General features: G+C 40.7%; 1 long non-coding RNA gene across 4 annotated transcripts in view; it reads right to left on the reverse strand.

Moving 5' to 3' along the window:
- The window catches only part of LOC117024819 (uncharacterized), a 204,801-nt gene that overhangs the window by 54,598 nt on the left and 129,057 nt on the right, over positions 1-21,146 (reverse strand). For 3 of the 4 annotated variants that reach the window (XR_004423519.1, XR_004423518.1, XR_004423517.1), the window contains one exon: positions 15,472-16,014. The exons of the other annotated variant lie outside the window; for it this stretch is intronic. This is a non-coding gene — a long non-coding RNA (uncharacterized LOC117024819). Of the gene's footprint in view, positions 1-15,471; positions 16,015-21,146 lie in introns of those variants that run through there. 4 annotated transcript variants of the gene reach the window in all.

The following is a 21,146-nucleotide window of genomic DNA, read 5'->3' on the forward strand; positions in this document are numbered from 1 at the left end:
AGTTTTAAAAATGAAAAGTATTATGTGTCTAGATTTAATGAAATTTGATTTTTACTATCATAATAGTGATCATTTTGAATGAAATTGAAATATTGTTGCCTAGGCAATACCCAAAAGCTTATTTCCCCAAGACAGAGTAAAAGGAGATGCAAAAATTACTTTGATAATTGCCAATTTGTTTCTGAATGCTAGTTTTCTTGTCACATTATATAAATTAACCATGCTGTGCCTGCCACTAGTGTATCAAATCTTTGTATTTTTCACTGTACTAAGTAAAGTTAACTTAGAACAGTTATCTAATATTATCAAGACACCACCAGCTTCAGGAACTCTGATTTTCTTTTTCTTTTCATTTTAGCTCCTCCATTCACATGGTTTGGTCTCTCCTTGGTCATGGGGAGCCTAATTCTCCTTGCATGAATCCTTCCCTCCTTGCCCTCACCCATAGGCATAACACTCTGCTCAAGAGTAAGGCAGGAAATACCCCGCTAAGGAGCAGGGCTCTGCAGTTATTGTTACCACACCATAAAGTACTAGAAACACACAAAGCATTACATAGGTAGAATCTAATCATTTTAACCAGTGAGAAAATTTGAAGTGATAACTTTGAAACATTTTCTCATCAGCCCAAATAAACTAGGATTAAGATCATGTGACATATTGCCAAAATGTCTAGAAGAAAAATGACAAATTAAATCATCTTGATCTATTACTACAGGAGATTAAGAATTGTAGTACCCCCTAACCCCCCCAAAAAATCATTCTCCTCCATGCTAAGAGATATGTATCATATGAAGGTTAGCCCAATATACTAACATCTGATTAAAACACAATAGGGAAATGAATACTTAAACAGTTTCCCTTCGAATTTAGAATCTGACATATGTGCAAGTTCCTGGCATAGCACCTACCCACTATAATTGCTTAATAGATAATATTTGAATACCAAATCAAATTTATCTTCAACCACTATCCTATGTTTGATGTATTAATTTATTTGATTAATCTTAAAGCTACCTAAGTAATTTTTTTTAATATTCTGGTAAGAACCCATCCATATTCTTATGGTGCGAAAAGAAAAAAAAAATCTCAGAACAGGAATACACTGCAGTTTCCACATTTCAGTATAAACCGGTAACAGATATGCAATCTCTTATGAATGTTCCTGGAACCAGAAATATACTGGGTGTCTTGAATTTGATCTCTGTATAGTGATGCATCCAAAATAAAACTCTAAGTACATAAAGCACTAAAAAACAATGATACTTTTTACTGTAGGTCTGCAGTTAGTGGCATAGGGGAATTGCATAGCATAATATGCAGCAAGACTTATTATACTTTCTTACAGATCTTCTTAACATACCCCAAAGTTACCCATAAGGCAGCTGTCTTCTCCCCTCCTTTCTTTCCACAAATTCCCTCAGACTACTTCCCCAGCTCACCATGTGCTAATTCTCTTCACCTCCTTACTTCTCTCTCCTCTCCTTTATCCTCTCTAGCAGAGAACAAAAGAGGAAGGATAGAAAACGCTGGTCTGAGGTCCCTTGTCTGAAATCCGTAGGGCTATATTGTATTCAGAACTCAAAATTTCTCAAGTTTTAAGGTTAGCGTAATGCATATACTGTATATAATTCTCACGTTTTGGAGAAGCACACTGAAATCAAGCACATTATTATTTAGGCAGTGAAATATGTGCATATTCATATTAAATGAAATAAATATTAAACATAGTCTATACAAGCTCAGGTCAGGTTTTGGACTAAATGAATTTGCCAGAAAAAAAGAAAATTTTTGATTTCTAAGCTTTAGTAGTTTCAAAATTGCAGAAGAGATTATAAATCTATATTTCTACATATTTTTTTCTTTTATTTCTATCACATTTAATTTTAGTAATAGTCAACTAAGGTTACTAAGAACAATGGAATTGTATTGTCAAAGGGATGGGTGATTCATTGAGCACCTACTGTGTGCCGGACACTATTCTAGGCTCTGTACGCAGGAAACAAAAAAGATGGAAGTCCTGCTCTCATGGGGCTTGCATACATGGTGAGTGGGGGATGGTTAAGCAAACGAGAAAATGGAAATATAATCGAAGACCCAGTACTTAAAGGTGCAATGAAAAAATAGTAATAAAGCAGAGAAAAGGCATGAAGAGTGAGCCGGGGTGGGGGTGGCCAAAGGAAGCCCCTCTGGGCAGGCAGCATTTGAATCGAGATTTAAAAGGCATGGTGAGGCTTGTGACTTTGTGGAGGGAAAGTATTCCAGGCTGAGGGGACAGCAAAGGCAAAGTTGGGGCGGGTTGGGGGGCGTGATGGCGAAAGCGCTGCCTGAGGAAAGCCAGAGTGGTAGAGTGGCCTGAGGGATGAGGAGAAACGGGATGAGAGGTCAGAAGAAACGTGGGGGGTCTAGGCATGGTTCTTGAATGGGAGTGTGACAGATTGTGGCAGGTGACTGGAGCCACGGTTGAATACAGATGACAGGAGGAAGATAGCCAGACAGTGATTGTGGGCCAGAAGTAGGAGTCGGGCAGGGAGGAGAACGTGGTTCCAAGGGGCTACTGTGCTGTGGGGAGGCCTTGAGTCTCTAAACAAGCGCAGTGGAGCAGGAGCCCAGGCGCAGAGGGCAGAGCCCTGTCCTGAGAAGGACAGCGGGCGCGAGAAGGGGAATAGAAACAGCGTATGGAGCGGTGGGACCAGCTGGATGCCTGGCCATCGGATAGCCCTGCGAAGACCAGAAAAAGTGTTCTGCCTCCACTGATGAATAGCAATATTGATGACAAAGAAAGGAAATAGATGTGAAGGTCACACAGCAGGAAGGATAGATCTTTGGAAAGAGTATGCTGGTCCATAAAGCAGATGGAAACAGAGGAAAGAAAAAGACTTGCCAGCCCAGAAGAATAACAACGCCCCCGTGAACAGTCGCTAAGGACAGGAAGAAAGCTACCATGACAATCACCATTATTATTCACTTCCATTTACCGAATTACCACGAGTAGTCAGGCATGGTACGAGGCACGTCACATATGATTTCCAAACCTCACGGCCATGGGGGTGTTGAAAGGAGAGCTGGACGGTGCTATTCCTTGGTATTGTTTACTGGCCGACTGGCACTCAGAGTGTGGATCCAGTTAAGTAAGACCCAAGGATGCCATCAGTATAGATTAAAATATCACTTTTAATCCTGAAAAACAGAACTAGAAAAATGTGACGTGGATTTGCTGTCAAATGAGGTTCTTAATGTATAGCTCCAAAAGGGAAAGCTTCCTCCACAAGTTAAGACTTATTCCTGTAAGCTTAATTCAGGGCAAGGGGGATAAAAAAGATGTCTGCATTCCACAGAAGAGACAGAAAGGGAAAGAGATCAAGCAAAGTACCCCATCAATAAATGATTCCTTGTTCCAGTGGGAAAAGTGAAAAAGGAAGAAGATGGAAGAGTTCCTCCTTCACTATTTTTCCTAGGGAAGGCAAATTCCCTCCTTTATATGGAAGACTGGGGAATAATAACCATTTGGTCTTATTATTCACATTTTAGAGACAAGCCAACTGCAGTTCTGAAGTGTAAGTAACTTGCCCAAGTCATAAAGCTGGGAGGTAAAAGAGAATTAAGGATTTGTCACTGTGTCACATAAGAAATTTACTTACTTTTAAAAATTTTTTACAACAGTAATAAAAGATCTGTAGAGAATACAAATAAGAGAAGAAAATTAAGAACACCCGTCGTCACCCATAGCCTTTGTGTATATCTTGGTGTGGGGCCTTCTTCCTTTATATGAAATGGCCTGAGAACAGGCTTGAACCAGGTTATTACTGGGAAATTTCTGGGGGAGTTGGAGGACAAAAACTTCCCGGGAGACAGGGCCCAGGGCCAGGAGAATTAAGCTCGCAAGTAGTTCCTGCGACTCCTGTGACACACCAGTCCTCAGCATCTGGCTACCAGACGTCAGCCCTCACGTCGGCAAAGGCAACAGTCCATTCCCTCCCTGTCTGCTCCACCCGGATAGCTGACTTGAGGTCCCTCCCTTTCTCTGGCACCTGAAGTCGGAAAGCTGCCTCATCCATCATAGTCCTTTCTGCTTCTGAGGCCTCACACCTATGCTCATGCTTGTTTGGTCATTCCTCTTCAGCTTCCCAGGCGCCTGGTTGCTGGCAGTTGCCTGGTTTTGGACTCCTTCCTCATTTGGACATCTGGAATTGGAGGCTCTGTTTTTCTTAAATGTCTACCTGGCTTCCAGCTCACTGCTTGCTCTGATCCTCATTCTTTTGTTGCTTCTACGGATAATTCTAACGCCTGGCTTTCAGAACTAGGATGTTCCCATCCCGGCCTGCTCACCTCTCAAAACCAGGTTTCACCCACAGTCTAACCCATCCCCATACCAACCACCTATCCAGACTCTTATGTGGACCTGGATATCACAGTCCCAATGCCCATCCAACGTCCACAATCTGTAACTGTCAATGTCCCCAGATTGAAACTGCTCTTTCCCCTTCTATAAAGAACCTTGTTAGAAAGTAAGGATCTAAGCCATTTCCAACCCCACATATCTTATATAGTAATTTGTTCCTACTGAGAAGTGGCATCTGTTGCCTGTCACCAGGAGTAGCAGTCAGAACACTTCTGCCTGCTGCACCTTGGTATCTGAGTTGCCAATGGAAAACATAGCACAGTCAGGCACTGGATGTCTCACGTAAGAAGAGACAGAGCAAATTCAGCTTCCGTCGTGGCATCTGTTGCCTGTGGTCAGGGGTCACTCCGGGCATCCAGCCACAGGACCAGTGGCTTGCATGCACACCTTTTGTGCCACAGAATGAAGGACCCTGTCCCCTCGCCATGTGACAGATTATAACAGTGGGGTTGGCCAGGTACCATATGACACACACGCTTAAGCCAAACAAAGGAGCACACATTGAGTCTGAAACAGGGAAAGATGTGTCCACCCAAGATGACCAGTCCAGCACAGGCTGTGAGGACTCTTTATCTCTTGGTAAGGAAGGTTCTAGGCCCAAAGCCTATACTTATGTGGATGAGTGAGGTCCGAAGACTGCTTACAGGAGACTGCCTTTCCCAACAGTTCTATTTTCAGAGTTACTCTACTTAGAAATAGTATTATTTGCATTGTGTCTATAAATGTCTTATCATTTCTCTTCCAACAGCCATATAAATGTATCTCCATGAGTGGAATGCTTTTATAAGACACAGATTTAAAGAATTTCTTTCTGAATTTGTTTGCAGTACCAACTCTGTATGACATAGATTCTCTTAAACTTACCCGAGGCCATCCCTTCCCTTCTTCCGGAAAATAAACCATGGACTTATCATCAGACCATAACCCAAGTATTTTTCACGGTCACTTATAAGATTATAAACATTAAATATTATTGGACAAATTGGAATTAATACATTAGAATCAATCAAGCTAAAATTACAAATGGAAAATGAGCTATAAAAAAATGTTTAAATCAGTGCTTACATTTAGAACTTGACTAACATGTCTACAAGTTTTCTAGAAAGTACTTAAAGAATCGGTCCCTCAGCCCACACCATGGCTGTGTTCCATGGCATTTGTTATGGAATGAAAAACTGCTCTGTTGGGCATTTCTAGCTTGAAGCAGGTAGGGAGCAAATGCATATAAACTGCCCTCCCCACTCTGAGACATGTTTCTGTCCTGATAGCAGGAGAGCTTGGACCGTGGGATCTGAACCCTAGAGCAGGAGGGACTGGGTCTTGAATGCCTTCGCCATGCAAATGTTCAGATTCAGGTGGCTGTGGGATGTGTCCCAAATATCTTAACAAACTTGGGGGCGGAAATCGTCAAATCATTGGAATGTACCCTATTTTAAATTCAGCTTTGAAAACACTTCTTGCAACTGCACCAAATAGGAGTACCTTCCACACAAGCATACACGCAGGATTAGGTAAGCACCAGACTTGCTCATCTTCAGAAGACTGAATGAATAATGTGATTATGTTGAGTTAGCACATAGCTTATTATAAAGCCTTGGTCCCTGAAACCAGCACCGGCAGTATAACCATCTCCAGGATCTAAGTGTCAGCAAGGAGCTAAAAACACAAGTTTATGAAACAGGTGAAGAATCACAGTTGTTTGAAATCTAGCAGGAGGTTCATATGTCCTCAGGCACTATTGAGTCAAGTTGAAGGACCTCAGGGATATGTTTATCTCACTACAGTTTCTTTTAACGCAAAGTCCCCTGACCCAAGAGACAGGTAGAGTGGAGCTCTAGAGAATCATGTGGTCGTCCTGGCCAGGAAAGTGGCCCTTGTTCCATTATCCAACACCAAGAGCACCATATTCATCCACGTAGTAGGGACTAATATACAAAAGAGGCTTTTCTTTATGGTGCGAAAAAGAAAAAAAAAGAAAAAAAAGATCCACTTTTCTTTTTCCATGTTCAAATGTGTGGGATTTTATAGCACAGTGCTAGACCGGCTCAATACCTGATTGAAATAACCCAAGAGGAGGATACAGAGGGAAGGCTGAATTCAGAATGCTCTGTGAAAGTACATCTGTTTTATGAGACACACAATCTGTCTCATTCCAACCTGCATTTCTGGGTCACTTGAGACATTTAAACTGCACTTATAATTAACAGCTATTTTTAAACAGCGAAAAAATAGAGCACTGGTAAGGTACAAAAGCATTAAAATTGCCCCAGTTTCACTTTTCAATAGGACACACCACCGAAATATGCTTCAAGATCAAAGAGAGCTCAGAAAAAGAGAGAGAGAGAGAGAGAGAGAGAGAGAGAGAGAGAGAGAGAGAGACCGATCAGTGGGGATAAATTGTTCCCATTATGAGGGTGTAAAAATAGGGTTCTTTCAATTGAAACAATTTAATAACCACATTCATTACATTGGTGTCCATTTGGTTTTATCTGAGCAGTTTTTGCATAACTGGGGAGCAAGTTCAATTGAGCTTATTCTCTAGAAATTAAGACGTGCAGGGTTTGACATTCAGAAATTAAGCACTAATAGTCGACCAAGAAGTTGCCTCAAGATTCCCCCTGGATGCAGTGAGATCTGCCTGCTGCCACTAATTATGTCAAATGTAAATGCATTCTCTCAAAGACCAGCCCCAAATTTTCATTAGCTCATTTGAAAGCAGTTAAGGTTATATCAGGGTGCTGATGGATGGGATCAGAGTCTCTTCTTCGGAATCTGTTTATTAGAATCACTTTGCAAAGTTATCACTTGCATAGCATTAAGTAGAGCACTGCCATCTGTAAACTTGTTTTCCCCTCAGCTATCAACAGAGGACATCTTTCAGAACACTCTTCTATAGTTTGTGAGAACAAGACACCCAAACTGAATCATGACAAACACTGCAAGTGCTGATTTGACAAACAAGGAGATCATTGATTTAGGAGGAAAAAAGTACTAATTTTCCAGCATTGACTTTAGTTGTGGATGTCTGTACCCTAGACCAAGTGTTGGGGTTTTTTGCCAACTAGCTTTCCTGAGAATGGTTACATTGGCCAGTCCTCAGCTGCACTAGGGAGTATAATGTGTCATTGGAAGTGTGTTTTATCCTCAAGCGCCGTTTCAAAAAGATATTAGAAATGGAGCTGTAGAAATGCGTACAGAAGAAACTCCAGGGTTTATGTACAATGTATTAGACATGCACAATCCATTCCTGTCTGCTTCCCTCACTAGAAGTTAAATCATGTACAGGAACATTTAAAAGACATTTCCCAGTGTACACTAAATCCTTCTTTGTTTTCTTACTGCTGCCAAACAAGTGGAGAGTAAAGAATTGTTGGAACATACATTGGGTGGCAACTTCCTAATAGCTGCACTTCTTCTTTCCTTCTTTTTTTCCAGAAGACAAAGTATAAGAACTGAGAAGTTACCCTAACCTCTACAAAAGCTTTTAAATTATGGCTTTTCCAGGAGCAACTGCACTTCTCTCACTAGACCATTTCCCCAGATGGGATTTGAAATATAAAACCACCATAGATTGGCTTATTGAGGAAAGGAGATAGACTTGTACAAATCACTGGGAAGATAAATAAGCTATAGAGATCAATAAATAAAAGCCAGGCGGAGAAAAAAAATCAAACTCCGGCATTCCAGACCAATTAAGATGTTATTTACTGCCCATGTGATTGTAACTTCGATGTTCTCCTTCTTGTTTTCACACCATAAGCATTTGTTTTGCTGAGAAAAAGATATATAACTGATGGGTAAATAGAAAATGATATAGATAGATTTTATGTCCCATAAAACTGTTAATCTGTGCTCCACATTAAATATAAAGTACATTTTTTATTTAGACACTGTGCTGGTATAATTAAAATAAAGTATGCTAGCTTTATTTTTTCAGTAAGTCATCTCCAAGCATAGAGATCAAATAACAGTGCAACAGCAGCATGAAATGTGGTTATAATAGCCTGAGACCACATTTCCTGAAACTAAAACATGGGAGATAATAGTGTGAAGGTACAAATTAAATGCAAATAAAACAGATTCCCTATTGTTGCTAATCCCTGGATTGGGTTTCAGTGAGAAAATTTAGATGTAATGTTTAACTTCTTTGTACAGTAATCATTGACATGTTATCAGTTACATTTTGAGATCATTGATGGAAACTATCAGCGAAGGACTTGAGACTCCCTGTCCACCTTTTAGGAAGAGAATGGAAGTGGCCTGGAGCAAATCAAATAAAAATATACTGTTCAGACTGCCTCCGGGACACTTACGGCAGTTGGCAAAAACTCATTGACTTGTTTCCTAATTGATGTACATTTTTGCGGCAACCTACTTTTATTCACCAGCAGAAGTTCTGTTTGATTTCAGAGGTGTGTCAGCATGTCTTAGCAAGATCCCATTTTTGAGGGTGACTGCTCTGAAAACATCTCAAATTTTAACACAAGGGGACTTACAGAGTTGGCTTCTGTTACAATTTCTGGTTTTCCTACACTATAATAAGCCTACATGCCACGGAGATCAAGTGTGGCAGGTGTAATATAGATGTTTTTTAAAGTCAAGAAATATGATTTAAAGTGAACTTCAACTTTTTTTCAGCTCAGTTGCACAGAGACCTTGCTACTAGTGTTTAAAATAGTCACTGAGCAATTGGCTTCTGGGCATTTTCAAGCACACTGACATGAGTAGATGTTCTAAAGAGATATGGCCTTACTCTAGAGCTTTTGGTAAACAATCTCTTTCTAGTCTTTTACAAAATGGCATTTGTCTTGTAATTCTATAATTGGAAGCTTTCAACTTTCAGGAAAATTTTGGACATGTTACATTCTATATACTGTTACACTCTGGAATTACAAATGCCAATAATACTGTAAGTGAAGCAAATAAATAACTTCTTCCTCACTTCCAAAAACTATCAGAGACTACTGAAATGTCTCTGCAGTCCCTTCCTCACCTTGAGACTTACACTTCTGAAAGAGTAAAGAACCACACTTAAGCGCCTTAGTTCAAACTTCATCCTTTTTCTTCTTGTCCTAAATAAGGTGCACACAGACCTAGGCGCACACGAGATGATGCATAGGGTGCAAAGAAACCATGAGAAGATCTGTTTTTCTTTATATACTAAGAAGAAATGAAGCTTTACTAATTGTATATATATTAATATGGACAAGTATAGTTTAGAAGGAAATGTACATATTTTGGGGTGCATACTCAAATTTTTAAAACTATTTTCATGCATGATTTTTAAACATTGGAGACTACTAGGCTGGGAGCTGCTATTAATCCTTCAAATATTGGTATGAGCAAGAAATCTCCGAGATTCCATCTGGAGGGCAGACTGATGCTCCCTCCCCCAAAGATGTCTAAATTCTATTCTCCAAAAATTGTGAATATGTTATCTTACATGGCAAAGAGACTTTGTAGACGTAATAAAGGGTATGGACCTGGAGATGAGGGGATTCTCCTGGATTATTTGCGTTGGCCCAATCTAATCACGTGAGCTCTTAAAGGTGGAGAACTGTTTCCAGCTGCAGTCAGACAGAGAGAGAGAGATGACAATGGAAGAGGATTGGACAGTTAACATGTAAGAAGGATTTGACTCACCATTGTTAGTCCTGAAGATGGAAGAAGGGGCCATGAACCAAAGAAGGCAGGCAGTCTCTATGGTAGAAGCTAGGAAAGGCAAGGAAACAGACTCTCCCCTAAGCCTTCAGAAGGAATGCTCAGTCAACAAGTGATTTTAGCCCAATGAGATCTCTGACCTACAGAACTTTGAGATAGTAAATTTGTGTTATTTTAAGCCACTACATTTGTGGTACTTTGTTATGGCAGCAATAGGAAACTTATACACTCCATTTGCCCTAGCTAACTGTGAATGCTGGAGTATTAAGACAGATCATCAAATGGATTCAAGTTGCAACTATTTAAACATTTTTGGTCAACATCTCCTCAGTTTACATTACTAGGGGCAAGCAAAGTATGACGTGTTGACAAAATATTATTTACAAAAATGAAAATATATTGGGACAAGTTTTTGGTTAAGAAGAGGTGAGAGTTTTCAGATACAATCTTTGCTCATTGTCTGAACATTATCTGCTGTGCTACCCAAATACCAAAACAGAAGGGAAAAAGCGAACCTTGGAATAAATTGCATTTTTCCCAAATCTAATGCAGTTAGAAGGTTTTGAAACTCACTCCTCAATATTTGAACTTCAGAAGGTAAAATTTCCAGGAATGACAGTATCATGCTGGAAACATTAATGTGCCAGCATGAAATAATATCATTCTGTAGGAGGTAATAAAGGCATAAATTATGTCAAATTGTATTTGGTTCATGGATGTTACTGTGCTTCTTATGGGCAGATACAGCTAACAGGCACAAGAACACCTGCCTGTCTCCCTTGGAAAATTAAAGTCGTGTGCACAAATATCAGTCTAAAAAATTAGGGGACCGTTGGTGGCAAAATGAAAATGTGCCATGTTATAGATACACCTCCTAAGGATATGGAATGTCTCTTGTTACAGCAGAACATAATTTTTCTCCTGGTCTTGCTCATCGTAGAAAGAACCATTAAGCCATTTACCTTACAAGTGGTGGCTTCCACTTCTGTTAGGTAATATAATATGCTAAATGAACTCGCTGCTATACCATATAGTGCTCCATTATAGACTCTAGCCATTAATTGGTTTGGGGTCACTGGCCATCTCAGTTAATGTGAGGGATCTATTCTTCTGAAGTAAAATGTTCAAGCATCTCCTACTGAAATGGGCCAGATTTAAACAATATGCAGCATTATGCCTGTACATGTGTATCAGTTTTCCTGCATTTATTTATTTAGGGTATGAAAACAGAGTCCATTTTGTAAAGTTTAAAGAAAGTATTTACGGGTGCCACTGTGTACCAAGGTTGTTTAAAAATCTGAGGAAAACGTGGCACAAGGAAAATGTGAAATTCTGTACGCCTCTTTGTGACGTAACCCTTTTGGAGCTAAAGCACTAAGGGGAAAACTTCTTTTCTCCAAGTTACCCCTGTCTGCAGAGGCCTCGGTGACTCTGCAAACAGAACCATCACTTCTGCTACAACCTGGGTGATAATGTACTCAGTTGATCTATACAACGTAGAGTCATCCTCTCGAAAAGTAATTCACTTCTTTAAAAACTGGAAGGAAAATAAATATGGCGCAGTAAAATTGTTGAGTAGAGGAATCTATCTGGACATTTCACAAAACATTTCATTATGCTGACAATTCCCAGAAGTACTCTCAAGAGTGCTTTAAGCTGAGGATTACTGCGCTGGAGCTGATGGACTTTTTTTGTAGCCTCTTTAAAAGGCAGTGAACCGTTTTTCTATTTTATTTAAATAATGCCCCTTAAAATGGATTTTTAGAGGTATAATAACTCCTTAAGAGTCAGTTATGCTAAACAGTTTCTCTTGATAGAAATGTTGTAAAACTCGTTAACTGCACAATTTCAGATGCCGGCTTGGTGAACACTAACTGACATGTGAATGACCAGAGTTTGTAAAATAAATTGCAATAGTTGTTGTATCACACAGCTAGCATTGCAAGAGCTGGAGGCCACAAGGGGCTGCAACCTGACAGAAAATTACTTCAAGATGAATGAAAAGTGCTTGTTTCTCTTTATTAGTTTTTAGAGAACAATGAAAATGTTGAATTGTTTACAGAGGGCTGATTAAATGTGGTCAGTGGGGCCATGTCCCTACTGCTAACTGTGGCCTCCCCCTCCTGCTGGCCCCCAACCTACACACTCACACATTGCATTGCTCCGAGCACCCAGCCCCCACCTTTGCTCCCTGCCGCATGCATCTTCTTATAGGCTATTATGGCTGCACATCTGTGTGTGAAATGTGCTCATTCTGACATTCCACTGCTGCTTGGCGCTGCAGAGGCCTTTGTTAGGTAAAACACTGTTGTCAAGCCTAACAAGCGGGTCATGCAATTTGCCGGACACTGTGGCAGAGAATAGCCCAGGATGAATTGCTCTGACCTCAAACAATGCCCGGTTCCATATTGGAATACATATGTATTTCATTGTGCAGCATTACAAAAAGTCACGACATTTTGTTTTCATAAGACTTTCGTTTAAAAAAAAAGTGTTGCTAGGGCTAGACTACCACAAAATAGCCTGTTTGTTGTATTTACTTAGGATAACTACTGTCTTATGGCTAAAGGAAAAAGGCATGACGTGCTTTAATTGGCCATTTGTGGTTTAAATCCCATTTATGTTTTACCAGAAAGCACAGTGAGAGAGAGGAAAGGTCTGGCTACCATTTTCGCTGACTGTTTGGTTTACTTAAAGGGGTGGTCAAAACCAGGGCAGTTAGGAGGATGTTGTGGAGAAGGATTCTCACTTTATGTTGCCACAAAGTAAACAGCCCTTGATGGAAAGAAATATGAGAACTCATTAATAAGCATATGCCAAGCAGGAAGAAAACAATCTTTTTACCAGACCGAGCTAAATGAATCAGATCCAGAAGATGTTTGGAAAAACTGAAAAATTAAGGAAAAACAAATCACTGCCATTTCAGCTCAACAAGCAGCCTTCCACGACCCATCTCCTTCCTCACTTCCAGCCTCTCCCTCACATATGTACGCACACACGCACGTACACACACACACACGTGCGTGCACGCACATATACATGCACATGCATGCACACACACGTGCACACACGTACGCACAGGTGTGTGCACGTGCACACACGTACACACGTGCACACACATGCACACACATACACACCAGGGACATCAGCAGTAACAGTGAGCAGTTCAAATGCTGTTTGTGGTCTTCTGACACAATGCACAGTGCACAGCCCCAATGTACCAGCAGGCTTCTCTTCCCCTCCATGCAGAACACGCCTTCTATGCCTATTGTGTGGATAAACGACGGCATGTGTAATTAACTTTCCGGGGTGGCAATCATTCCTCACAATCAACAACCAAAGTTAAAGCATGTTCCCCCAAAAGACATTCGGGGATCAATTCTGGGTCAATTACGTCAGGCTTTGATTTATATCAGGCCATGTTAAAAAAAAGAAAGTTTAGAAAAAAAAGGAAAAAAAACCAGAAACATTATGAGGTAAAGGCTAAAGGTTTAACTCAAACTGGTTTGTTCCCAACTTTGCTTTCTCCCAATTGCTCTGCCTTACCCCATTCTCAAAGTAATTGTGGTTTACTGTGTTTTATCAGTCAGACAGTTCGTCGTTCGGGGATGCTAACTGCAGTGAATCTGGACCTCCAGATCCAGTCAGCCCCCACACCACCACACACTGGGAGCTTCTCCCAGACTCAGCTGAAGGGACAGGCTAATAGCGCAGGCTTTGGAATCTAAGAAATCTGGATTGAGATCCCCATGATTTAAGCAGGATACATCTCTCTGCAGTGGATAATACCTCCTGCAAACGGTTGTTGTGAGGTTTAAAGGAGATCATTAAGTGAAAGGACATGTGTAAAGCACTTAGCTCAGTGCCTGGTCCTTGTGAGCACCCAGTGAGCAGAGTGACTGCTCTTCTACAGCCAACAAGCCAGAGGAAGAGAGACGAGCAGCCTCTCCAAAGGGCCCGCCCTGTGCAGAGTGGGGCAAGGCCCAGGGGAAGCAGAGTGCATGCTGGTACAAATCACAGGGCTGAGCTGGTGAATGCAAAGCACCAGTTAAGGAGCCCAGTGGACTTGATTATATATATCTAATCATATATCTATGTGTTGATTTGGATTCATTCTAAGTAAACTGACTGTAAACCACAAACCAATAAAGATGCTACTCTGTTAGCGAGACCCCTCTGTCTTTTACACAGACTTAAGAACCACCGATTAAGAAAGCTACATTACACTCTTTGATCACCAAAAGTTTACTGAACACAGACCTACTATGCACCAGGCTGTGCTAGGTTCCAGGAATACAGAGATCATCCCTCCAAAAACATCTCCCAGAACAGAAAATAAATATCTACAATTTAGTACAATAGACGTTCATAAGTCAGATTTCCAGGAAGGTACTTCATGCAAACTGAAAGTGAGATAACAAACGCACCATCAGGAGATTGGTGGCCTGGCGATTCATCCTATTAAGGATAAATCATATAACTAAAGTTATTGGTCAAATTAGAGCAATTTCTTACTGAGAAGCAAAATAAAATTTTCAGAAATTAAATAAAGAGGGATAGTATGAGAATTCTCATCAAATTCTTTAGGGAGCAATATAATGCCCCATTCAAAGAACACTTTAAATCCATTTTATACGGGGCAACACTGTTTATTCAATAAGAGGGAAATGGCACTTGCACAATTCATTTGTCAGATGACACACAGTCCTATTGGCAGTATGTATCGGCAGCTTAATTAAGAAGCCTGTTGATAATGTTAAAAAAGCTGGCACAGTTCCAATTCAGATGGACACTACTCAAGGCAAAGACATGTCAATCGTTGGCTCATACATACTAAAACGTGTCACACACGCTACATGAAATGTCTGGTTGTCTACAATCATAGTAGTTTCTTAACATTGGAGAAATCATGACCTACTCCCAGATCAGAAATAATTTTTTGGAAAAACCGCAGTCACTCAACTTATAAAACATAGAGGACAACACGATGAATACTGAAATAGCCAGATTTTCAGATAGAGCCATTGTCCAGGCCTTTTGGGCTCCTTCCTTGCCCTATCTTGGTCCAGGAGCGAGGACCCCCAGGTTTGATCCAAACCTTCCCTTTCCCCCACTAATAACTGAGTCCAAATGGCAGGCTCCTAGGGCACGGTAGGCCTACTGAGACAACAGATGTAATTCACCTCTCCACGCTCCAAGAAATGTACAAACACAATGTTTTTCCACAGACAATCTACACCTAAGGAGGATTCAGAATTTAATTCAAATTAACTCCAACTATAATGTGTTAATATCTCTAAAGTCTACTGAATATTTATGGAATCAACAAAATGGATCTTACCCATCGGAATTCCAAAAAAATTGGAATTAAGATGTCCTGAGTTGCCCACATTAGGAGTTTTTGTTTGTTTGGGTTTTTATTAAAGGAACTTTAAAAAACTTACAGAACACACTTTTTCATTCATTTCCTCTGTTAGAGACACATTTAATTAAGAACAGAAGACAAAAAATATGTGCACTGAAACTAATTGTAAATCCATGGATGGTAGGGCCCACATCTTGCCTCTCTCATGTTCCTTCCCCTATTTTGTACAGTAATTCACACATAGTAAGTACTCAATTAAGTTGAAAACGCAGTGCATGTTTCCATTCACACTAATTTGGAGGAGTTGCATGGATTTAAGGAGCAGCTGAGACGGGAAGGACTTCTGGCTAGTGAGGCAGACTGTCTTGAAAACTTCCTTTGCTGACGCTCACTTGCATAACACTGGCATCACTAACTGCTGGCCACTACGCCATTCTAAATGTTTTGATTTGTTTCCATGTTTGCTGATGGTAATAAGATGATTCTCCAAAGGCTGTTTTTCCACCGAGAAAAAGTGAAAGGTGACTTGAAGCGGGTATTCAGCGAAGCAGGTATTCAGTATACCCCTGTCACACAGACAGTACATCTGTGAACAAAATGGAAACAAATTATTAATCCAAGCCTTTCTAAAAACAACGTCTCAGAAGTACAAAGGTTGGTCTTTTGCTGATCACTAAAATTATATAATTCAACCTTTCAAAAATACAACCAGGATCTCTTAATGGGATAACGCTGTTTAAAGTTCTCTGTCCTTACCTTAAATAGTGACTGTGAAACCCATGCCACCTCCAGGCACAGATCCAGGGGTAGCACAATCAGAAACACCACATAACTGTACATTTTGACAACAAGGTTTCCCTACCCAGGTAAGGATTCTGTATTTTCTTTCCTTGCCTTGATAAACAGGAATAAAATCCCTCCTGGGGCCTCAAGCCCTACCCTTTCGTGGCGAGTAAAATCCCTGCCTGCCTGTGTCCCATCATGTAGCACTAAAGTGGATGGCTGGGAAACAACAGCTGCAGATAGAGGAGCCTGTTGTGAAGCAATCTGGCCAGGTAGGAGGACACTGTCTTCTGCAAAGGCTCTGAGCTAACCAGGTGGGTAAAAGAGGTACCCATAAACACTTCAAACATCAGTTCCAGCGACAAAGGCCTGTAAGGGCAGCACGGAAGGATCCAGGTAGGTCCTACTTTAGGCATTTCAGTCAGACCCACGCATGGGTATATTAGTAACCCTATCTTAGACCCCGGAAGACAGGCATCTTTGCAAGAAACATTTCTATTCATTCACATGTGCAAGGGCTACTGTCTCTCGGAAATGTCCCACTGCAGACGCACTGCAATGAGACGTAAAGCCAACAAACACACAAATAACCCTAGCCTTAATACTCTGCATTCATGTGCTAATTAACTTTATTTATTTGGCTTTTTAAAAATAGGCCAAAAGCAGTTGCATACGTGTGTAAAATGTCCTTCAGCTCATGCACAAAAATGTCATACCACATGAACGTTTAAAATCCACCTGGAATCATTTTAGGTTCTTCCTTCTCTATCCATTATATCAAAGTTGTCACTGAAACCTATTACTTCTTAATTTGAAATGTCTTTTGCAGAACCCTTTTCTTCTGAATTGCCACTAACTCCTCTCGCCTTTGTCAGTTCCTGTTCTCCTCACCCTGGAATATGACAGCCTCCTAGCCATGCCCAGGTCTCCTCTGCTGGAGTCTCAGCTCCTTCCCAGTGATGCTACCTCCACCAGGCTTCCACGTCAGCCATTCATTCCAAGATCCCTCTGTGCTAGGGCCCCTCAAGTTTCCACTTAAAAGGCTCAGTGCCACTGTGACCTTCAGCCCATCCTCATCAGGCAGGCAAAGGAGGATCAACCTCAGACCACCAGATAGTGGAATTGGATTTTATTTTATTTTTTATTTTTGGCCACAAATGCATTGCTTTTACTGAGTTAGCTCTATACTCTGCTTTGTTATCATTTCTGCCCCCATTTTCCTACTAACTCCAGATTTGTTGCCCCAGTCTTCAGAATTGGCTTCTGCGCTGACCAGCTTTCTCATTTCCTGTAATGCCTTGTGCCTTGCCACAAACCTAAATCTACCTGACGAGGGCCCTGACACAACCCCACCCCAGCTTCTGTGCTAGGACTCCAACTGCTGGCTGGGATCCAGCTGGGATCACCGGATCCCACTGCCATGACACCACCCTTCCTGACTGAATCTCATCTGCTTTCTACATTGTAGTTCCTCAAAGCTCCTGCTGAGTTGGATCTGCTCAGGCCCAACACTTTCCCCAAACCAATCCCAAGATCATCACATTGTCTTAATCACTGAGGATGGGACTGCTGGCTAACCCTGGTGCAGCCAGGCCCCCAGGCCCTGGTATCCCTCATCTTGACTTCCTCCTGTTCCCTAGCAACCTATGTTGCTGAGATCCTGCATAGGAACCCCCTCTGTCCACCCTAGACAAATTTTAACACTATAATCTTTTTATACCGTGTTTCCCCAAAAATAAGACCTAGCCGGACCATCAGCTCTAATGCGTCTTTTGGAGCAAAAATTCATATAAGATCCGGTATTACATTATATTATATTATATTATATTATATTATATTATATTATATTATATTATAAGACCCGGTCTTATAGCAAAATAAGACCGGGTCTTATATTAATTTTTGCTCCAAAAGACGCATTAGAGCTGATGGTCCGGCTAGGTCTTATTTTCGGGGAAACATGGTAATTATCTACCTCTTATTTATTCAGTCACTCAATTAGTCAATTAATTCATCCTCACTTCCTTCCATAAAAAATTAAAGATGTTAACATTAACTTTAGTTTAAAAAATAAAATCTTACATGACTACCGATAGCCTCACCCCTGCCTAATTTTTGATGTATTCCACTTTCCTACTCCATTCCATCTCCTAGTCTCTGACATGAAGTCTGCCTCAGGCACACAGGTCTATTGCCCTCTCAGCTCATTCAGAATCTTTGTTCACCCCCTCTTTTCTGCCTTCTTAATTATCTCTGCATTCTTAATCATCTCATTTGTGACATGATCTAAGAAGCTTTCCCCAAGAAACAAATCCAAATTGACTTATCTCTTATCTGGATTCTTCTAGAATAATCAATATCACACAGTTTAAGTACTTGGTTTTCACTAAGTGTTTCATATACATTAGCTCCCCAGACAGACCGTTAGTTCTTTGAGAACTGGGAGAAAGGCCACGTCCTGTGTGTGCTACGGTGCCTCCCAAGTACCTGATGTTGATCTCTAGTGGGAGAGCAAAGTTTCGCTTCCATCTCCTCCCTACCCTTACTCCACTCCCCAGCCTCAGCCCAAAGGAAGAAAAGAGACAGAAGACTGAATCAAATTACTGGACTCAACTAAACCTCTTAAAAGGGAGTGAAGCTTTCGGTAGAAAGAATGTTAAAGTTTTGCCTTCTGTAGACTGTGGTCTGTTTGGAGTTTGTCTCTCTTTGGGTTGCTTCCCTATACTTCCATGTAGACAGGGAGGCAAAACATGTATGGAGCTGCCTCCCACTTGGAAGATGTTCCCCAACACCAGCTGGGGAGCTGGTAAGGCCTAGGGCAGACTCATTAGACTAGCTCTAACTTAAACCTTTTGCTTTTTTTCTTGTTTTTGCTCCTGCCTCATCTAGTCACTAGTGAGCTGGACCCAAGAGAAAGAGAAAGGCTATCTTACAAGACACAATATTTCCAAGCAGCTCCACATGGATAGCTGAGCTCATCAGAAATTGCGTTAGGTTTGGGACTATGGGGTGGGGGGAGGGCAGTACCAAGGTAACAGGTAAGAATACATGTGTGTGTACTTGAGGTCTATCCGGTGCTTATCTCCTCCAAGTACCTGTAGCCCCAGGAGATACCTGGGTAAGGATTTGTGGTTCCATCTCAACATACCTACTATCTATGCATATTCTCAATAAATACTTGTGAATTGACTTTTCTATAGTAAATGTCTAAACTTTATCAGAATAGACCAAGAAGTCGAGGAAACTTTGAAGTTCTGGGTCAAAGTTGTTCATGATTTTTGTATTAAACACGTGCCTCACTAAAACCTTAAGAGTAATTTTATTTCTATAAAGCCATTTCTCTAAGAACAGACCTTTCACAACATAGAGCTTTGAGTCTGAGATCGTTTTGGGAGTGAGGCTGCAAATAAGACAGATCCTGGGGTTTTGCAAGCCTTCCTGCCCAAGATTAAAGCCAGTGAGCGGGCTTCTTCTATTCTGAAATCTTGAATTAGCAGTTGTAGATGATCAGAGTCCACTGTAGAATCATATAATAATCAGGATATGTCAACATATTATGACTATTTAAGTAGATCATACACACCCTATATGCATGCATTGTGTGCATAACCTTGATGCACATTTCTTTCATTGGAAAATAATGAATAATGGATGTAGGCATATCCCAAAATTATGAGATCATGTGTCACTTGTCCAAGTCTGTGGCCAAAACTCTACTTTGAAACAATGCTCTTAATTAGCATGTGATGTGGAGACCGCCGATTGTCCCCTTCTCCCCTTTTTCCTTTATTAATAGAACTCCTGAATTTTGAGAAGTACATGGCCACAACGACTACATTTTCAGGCCTTTCTTGCAGCTAGTATGGTTAGCGGGATGCGAGTAGAAGTTGGGAATCTGACAACTAGGGAATGCCTTTAAAGAGAATGCTTATGTATCTTCAGACATGGGAACGAGGCCAACACCCAGCAATAGCAGAGAGGCGTAGGATGGAAGTTTATTTCTCCCTTACCCAACAATCTAAGCATAAGTAGTCCAGAGCTGATATGACAGCTCAACTGTGTCAGGGAGCTCCTTCTAGCTTGTTTCAGCCACTCTAGTTTGGAGTCTCTTAACCTGCATGTAGGTTAGGCTGCTGTAACAAATATAGCACTGTAATTCTAGCTCTGCTGCTTACTAGTTATCCACCCTTGGACAAATTAATTAAACACTATGAACTTGTTTCTTTATCTATACCTACTTCATAGGTTGTTGTTAGCAACATTAGACTGTCGTGGTTTTTTTTTTGCTTCTCATTATATCCCCAGCTTCTAGCACAGTATCTGTATATAGTAAGCATTCAATAAAAATGTCATTATTGTTGTTACTGTTGATATGCAAATCTAGACAAATAATGCCATACTTCAACAATTAACCATTAGGTACTTCCAATGAAAATTTGAAATAATACAACTAATCAACATGGTATACAATAGATTCTGACCCAAATCTTAGGCAACATTGTCTGACAAAAGGTTTCTATCTGACTTGTGATTTAATTTATATGAAAATTCTTACATGCTAATCCATTGGTTTTCAATTTAATGAACTGACTTTAAAATTATCTGCTTAATTCGGGCAGCCCTGGAAAGTCAAAGGCACACCGCCCCAGTAGTATTGGTTCTGTCCCCTCTAGTTTTTATTACAAGGTTCCATTGTGCATGTATGTGAATGCAAAACGCCCTGATTTCTATAACACATTTATGGTTGTGAATTTGTATTGTAATAGTTCAGAATCTCATGAAAAATAATTCTTATATTTTCCCAAAGGAAGATGGGTACTAGTTGCTTCTACAAAAATAGCACGGATGGGAGTTTTCAGTAAAGCACATTTCTCCTGTTGAAGAGTACTTAATAAACGCATAACACACCCCTGGCTGCTTTCATTTCACCACAAG

Source organism: Rhinolophus ferrumequinum, chromosome 7 (assembly GCF_004115265.2).
Source record: "Rhinolophus ferrumequinum isolate MPI-CBG mRhiFer1 chromosome 7, mRhiFer1_v1.p, whole genome shotgun sequence".
NCBI classification, from domain to species: Eukaryota; Metazoa; Chordata; class Mammalia; order Chiroptera; family Rhinolophidae; genus Rhinolophus; species Rhinolophus ferrumequinum.